The sequence below is a fragment of the Ahaetulla prasina genome, chromosome 1, assembly GCF_028640845.1.
Source record: "Ahaetulla prasina isolate Xishuangbanna chromosome 1, ASM2864084v1, whole genome shotgun sequence".
Taxonomy (NCBI): domain Eukaryota; kingdom Metazoa; phylum Chordata; class Lepidosauria; order Squamata; family Colubridae; genus Ahaetulla; species Ahaetulla prasina.
This window is the reverse complement of record NC_080539.1, coordinates 285,867,238-285,873,245: the sequence shown is the minus strand read 5'-3', so window position 1 is coordinate 285,873,245 and position 6,008 is coordinate 285,867,238.

Sequence of the window (6,008 nt, the reverse complement as noted above, 5' to 3'; positions counted from 1 at the left end):
ATGCTCAGGATGTACTAATAGGTAGAGCCTAAGATTAGCAACTAGGAATGTGGTGGGTCAGTGGCTAAGATGCTGAGCTTGTCGATCAGAAGGTCAGCGGTTCAGTGGTTCAAATCCCTAGCACTGCGTAACAGGGTGAGCTTTCGTTACTTGTTCCAGCTTCTGCCAACCTAGCAGTTCAAAAGCATGTAAAAAATGCATGTAGAAAAATAGGGACCACTTTGGTGGGAATGGTAATATGCACTTTCGATGTTGAGTCATGCTGGCCACATGACTATGGAGCCGTCTTCGGACAGTGCTGGGTCTTCAGCTTAGAAACAGAGATGAGCACCGCCCCTAGAGCCAGAAACAAGTAGAATGCATATTTATTTATTTTATTATTTTATTTATTTTATTTGTCATAACAATATAACAATATATATATACAAGCGTTGCATAAAGGGTTATATAATATATGAACGTATATATGAGGAGAAACGAGGTACTAAAAACATATATATACATAGGGGAAGAAACAGTAGGACAGGAACGGTAGGCACATTTGTGCTCTTATGCACGCCCCTTAGAGTCCTCTTAGGAAAGTGGTGAGGTCAACCGTGGACAGTTTTTGAGTAAAGCCTTTGGGGTTATGAGAAGAAACCACAGAGTCAGGTAATGCATTCCAAGTATATACAATTCTGTTACAGAAATAATGTTTTCTGCAATCTAAACTGGAGCGGTTGACATTGAGTTTAAATCTGTTGGTAGCTCTTGTGATATTGTTATTGAAACTAAAAAAGTCATTGACAGGAAGGACATTACAACGGATGATTTTATATGCTAAACCCAGATCTTGACGAAGGCGACGAAGTTCCAAGTTTTCTAGATATCAAGTCTGGTGGAATAAGGTATTTTATTAGTTTCGGAGGAGTGGAGAATTCTTCTCGTAAAATACCTTTGGACACGCTCAACTGTGTTGATGTCAGATATATGGTATGGGTTCCAGACAGGAGAGCAGTAATCAAGAATTGGCCTAACAAATGTTTTATATGCTCTGGTCAGTAGCGTGGTGTTTTTTGAAAAGAAGCTACGTAAAATTAAGTTAACAACTCTTAGAGCCTTCTTAGCTATATAGTTGCAGTGGGCTTTGGAACTTAAATCGTTAGATATAAAAACTCCAAGGTCTTTGACAGGGTGGGGGTCATCTGCGAGGCAATGTCCATCAAGCATGTACTTTGTGATTGGGTTCTTTCTTCCAATATGCAAGACTGAGCATTTACTGGTTGAGATTTGTAGTTGCCAAATTTTAGACCAAGCAGTTAGATGATCAAGGTCCTTTTGAATTGTGGATGTATTGTCAGTGGTGTTGAAAAGTTTGACATCATCAGCAAAGAGAACACAGTTACTTGAGATATGATTACAAAGATCATTTATGTATATTATAAAGAGAGTAGGTCCAAGAACGCTGCCTTGAGGAACACCACTCTTGACAGGAACAGGATTTGATAGAGCATTACCAATTTTAACTATTTGTTGTCTGTTTGACAGAAAAGCAGATATCCAGTTGTGTAAGGGTCCTGAAATGCCATAGGATTTTAATTTTAGGAGAAGTTTATCATGTACTACTGAGTCAAAAGCTTTACAGAAGTCTATGTATATTGCATCTATTGATTTACCTAGGTCAAGATTTGTAGTCCATACATTGCCATCAGAATCTTTTAGTGGTGGCATGCATCTAGAGTTTTTAAGCTTGTTGTTGACAAAATTATAGAAGGTACGACTGGAATTAGTGCGCAGAAGATCCTCTTCTTGCTTGGTGTGGTAATTTGTGCATTCAGTTTTTATTTGGTTGCATATAGTTCTGTAGCGATTTTTAAAATTAGCTACATAGCCCTTTTTGTTTCTTTTCCAAAGGGATCTTTTTTTAGATTGAAGCTTTTTTATTGATATGGGTAGTTTGCTTTTCCTGATCTTGGTGGTAGTTTGTGGTACGTATAGTTCAATGACTCTGTTGATTTCGAGTAGGAAAACTCTATAGTGGTCTTCAGCAGTAATACAGGTTGAGAACAGATTTTGCCAGTCCAGAAATGAAAGATCATTGTTTATAAGGTCATAATTGGCTTTTTTGAAGTTGTAGATGGGAATGCTATTGATATGATGATTTAAGTGACAACGTATATTAAGATGGAAGTCAATCATGCAATGATCACTGTTGGAAAAGGGTTCTCTTATTTGTAGTCCATAAATGGTATTGTTGTTGTTGCAGAAGATGAGGTCAAGGCAGTTGTTTAGTCTTGTACTGTTAGTTACAAGTTGTTCAAGACCTAGGTTTGTAACAGCGTTGTATATTGTAGTGTGGATTGGATCAGTTGTACTTTCGTTTGTTATCCAGTTGATGAGAGGTAAATTTAGGTCACCCAGGAAGATGAGTGGATATGGGCAAGAGGCAGCCCATGTTAGTAATGAGGTTAAAATATTAGCATGAGTAATATCGTAGTCGGGGGCTCTGTAGCATAGAATGAATCGAAGTGCGGTATTAGATGATAGGTCACATACAATAGTTTCAGGAAGAGAAAGTTTGTGTGCAACTTGAATGTTTTTTAGATTCAGTGACTTTTTATAGAAAATAGCAACTCCACCACCTCTTCGGTTTTCACGATCTGAACGGTGAACTTGATATTCTTTGTTTAAAATGATGGAATCAGGGATGGATGAGATTAGCCATGTTTCACAAATAAATATGATATCAAATGTACCACTGTTTAGCAGGAGGATAAATTCAGGTAATTTGTTAAGAATATTTATTTATTTATTTATATATATTTATTTTTCATATTTTTATACCGCCCTATCTCCCTAGGGACTCAGGCCGGTTAACAACCAGATAAAAAATACATATAAATACAAATAAAAACATCCATTAAAAAACTTATTATAATTGGCCGAATAATTAAAATGATGATAATAAAAATAATAAAATCCCCATTAAAACCAATTCGAATTTAAAATCTAGTCCACTCCCGCGCAAATAAATAGATGTGTCTTAAGCTCACCGCGAAAGGTTCGGAGGTCAGGAAGTTGGCAAAGTCCTGGGGGAAGCTCGTTCCAGAGGGTGGGAGCCCCCACAGAGAAGGCCCTTCCCCTGGGTGTCGCCAGCTGGCACTGTCTGGCCGACGGCACCCTGAGGAGTCCCTCTCTGTGAGAGCGCACGGGTCGGTGAGAAGTATCCGGTAGCAGCAGGCGGTCCCGTAAGTATCCCGGCCCTATGCCATGGAACGCTTTGAAGATAGTCACCAAAACCTTGAAGCGCACCCGGAAGACCACAGGTAGCCAGTGCAGTCTGCGCAGGAGAGGTGTCACATGGGAGCCACGAGGGGCTCCCTCTATCACCCGTGCAGCCGCATTCTGAACTAACTGGAGCCTCCGGGTGTTCCTCAAGGGGAGCCCCATGTAGAGAGCATTGCAGTAGTCCAGACGAGACGTCACGAGAGCGTGAGTGACTGTGCATAGGGCATCCCGGTCTAGAAAGGGGCGCAACTGGCGAACCAGGCGAACCTGGTAAAAAGCCCTCCTGGAGACGGCCGCCAGATGATCTTCCAAGGACAGCCGTTCATCCAGGAGGACGCCCAAGTTGCGCACCCTCTCCATCGGGGCCAATGACTCGCCCTCAACAGTCAGCCGCGGCATCCACAGCCACTCTGTCTTGGAGGGATTGAGCTTGAGCCTGTTTCTCCCCATCCAGACCCGTACGGCCTCCAGACACCGGGACAACACTTCGATAGCTTCGTTGGGGTGGTCCGGTGTGGAAAAGTACAGCTGGGTGTCATCAGCGTACAGCTGGTACCTCACACCGAAACCACTGATGATCTCACCCAGCGGCTTCATATAGATGTTGAACAGAAGGGGCGAGAGAATCGACCCCTGCGGCACCCCACAAGTGAGGCGCCTCGGGGTCGACCTCTGCCCCCCTGTCAACACCGTCTGCGACCGATCGGAGAGATAGGAGGAGAACCACCGGCGGTGCCTCCACCCCAATCCCTCCAACCGGTGCAGCAGGATACCATAGTCGATGGTATCAAAAGCCGCTGAGAGGTCTAATAGGACAAGGCAGAGGAATAACCCCTATCCCTGGCCCTCCAGAGATCATCCACCAACGCGACCAAAGCCGTCTCAGTGCTGTATCCGGGCCGGAAGCCGGACTGGAACGGGTCTAGATAGACAGTTTCATCCAGGTACTGGGGTAATTGACATGCCACCACACTCTCTACAACCTTCGCCGCGAAACGAAGGTTGGAGACTGGACGATAATTACCTAAAACAGCTGGGTCCAGAGAAGGCTTCTTGAGGAGGGGCCTCACCACCGCCTCTTTCAAGGCGGCCGGAAAGACTCCCTCCACCAAAGAAGCATTCGTAATCTCCTGGAGCCAGCCTCGTGTCACCTCCTGATTGGCCAGTACCAACCAGGAGGGGCACGGGTCCAGTAAACATGTGGTGGCGTTCAACCTACCCAGCAACCTGTCCATGTCCTCAGAATACTTCTTGCATTCATCAATTTACATTTAAAATCTGTAGAAAGAGGTGTTAAAGAGGTAAGGGGCGTGCATACCTAGTTTTGAATGTTAGTTGGTTGAGGGATATGTACAACTGGTGGTTGTATAGGAGGTTGGATGAGTGGATGGAAGTTATGGGTGGTGAGTGCTTGGATGTTGGGTACTTGACTGTTTGTTGATATGGTTGGTTGGATGGATGGTTGAAAGGCTGGTTGGAAGATTGGTTGGATGGATGATCGGATGGCTGGCTGAATGGTTTGTTGGATAGCTGTACGGATGGCTGGTTGAATGGTTTGTTGGATGGCTGATTGGATGACAGTTTCGATGGATGGTTGGCTGATGGGTACTTGATTGGTCGAAGGGATGGCTGGTTGGATGTTATGGGTGATGGGGGGTTTGGTGGTGAGTTTTTGATTGTAGGATTTAATTTTAATGCAATTGGCACGGTAATCAATATATAGGTTTGATTCACCATCGTCTTGTCTTCGTTTAAGTTCAGTGCGGAGTTCACGAGAACGTATCCGCTGCAGGAAAGATAGATCAGGGCGTGATCTAAGTTTACTGTAGGCAGGATTTGTTTTAGCAATAGAGTTGATGGTATATATGAACTTACGTTTGCTGCTCTCGTTTATGCAGATGACTCTGCAGAATCTTGGTGCTATTGATCCGTCACTGTTTTTATATTCAGGACCATCTCTGGAGACTGCAATTATTTCATTTGGGGAAATGGATGATGAATTATAATTTCCAATTATGTTGTGAATTTTGGTGATATCGGGTTCATTTGTGTTTTCTAGACCAAATAATATTGCATTATTTATTTTTTGACCTCTCTCCAAGGCATCTCTAATTAGTTGGTCAGTAGTAAATTGTTGTTTAGGTAGAGTTGAAGGATGAGTATTATGTAAAGGTAGATGAGTTGGGAAGAGATTTAGATCAGTCGAGAAATCATTTTTTTGTATGCGGGGAACCTTTACCTTTAAGATTACACACACACACACACACACACACACACACACACACACACACACATGGCATCTAAGAATACACAACTGTGCTTCAAATGGGTATTATTTACAAGTGGGAGCCTTCCAAGATTTTTGATAATGCACAGGGTGTTATAAAAAGATTTGTATGCATGAAACCATACATACAAATTCAATGTGCTTGAAATCCAGAAATAGGATTCCTATTATAATGTTATTCTATTTCTGCACATCCATGCACCTTTGAAAATTTATGAGAAGTTGTTTTTCTCCTGTTTTTCTCTGCATCCTAAAGCTTCATCTTGATGCCATTCACATTGTTAATCATTCTTGTTTTATATATTCTGTTTAATTTTGCCCATCTGTGCTGCTTGAACCATTGAACCAACTCTGTACAATAAATACAAGACATTTATTTTTCACTCATCATTTTTAATTATCTCTTCCTTCTTAATATCTATTTCTGGCTATCTTTGTTCTAACAAAAGTTTCT